Source organism: Calidris pugnax, unplaced genomic scaffold (assembly GCF_001431845.1).
Source record: "Calidris pugnax isolate Ruff unplaced genomic scaffold, ASM143184v1 scaffold209, whole genome shotgun sequence".
Taxonomy (NCBI): domain Eukaryota; kingdom Metazoa; phylum Chordata; class Aves; order Charadriiformes; family Scolopacidae; genus Calidris; species Calidris pugnax.
The window spans coordinates 1,117,578-1,118,048 of record NW_015090978.1 but is presented as its reverse complement, the minus strand read 5'-3'; positions in this window follow the sequence as shown (position 1 = coordinate 1,118,048).

Sequence of the window (471 nt, the reverse complement as noted above, 5' to 3'; positions counted from 1 at the left end):
CCAGCCACTCCTTTTCCAGTGTATACTTGTGCCTGGTGTTTCTCGGTCCTAGGTGCAGCATCTGGCATTTGGACTTGTTGAATTTCATCCCATTAATCATTGCCCAATGCTCCAATCTATCTAGATCCCTCTACAATGCCTCTTGTCCCTCAAGAGAGTCAACAGCACCTCCCAGTCTGGGATCATCAACAAATTTTCTAGTGTTGCATTCAACTCCTGTATCTAGGTCATTGATGAATATATTGAACAGAACTGACCCTAGGATTGAGCCCTGAGGAACACCACTAGGGATGGGTCAACAGACAGAAGTAGCCCCATTCACTACAACCTGTTGAGCTCTGCCCTTCAGCCAGTTCTTCATCCAGTGCAGTTGTGTACCTGCTCATCTCACAGCTGGACAACTTGTCCAAGAGGGTGCTGTGAGGGACTGTCTCAAAAGCCTTACTAAAATCCAGAAAAACTACATCCACC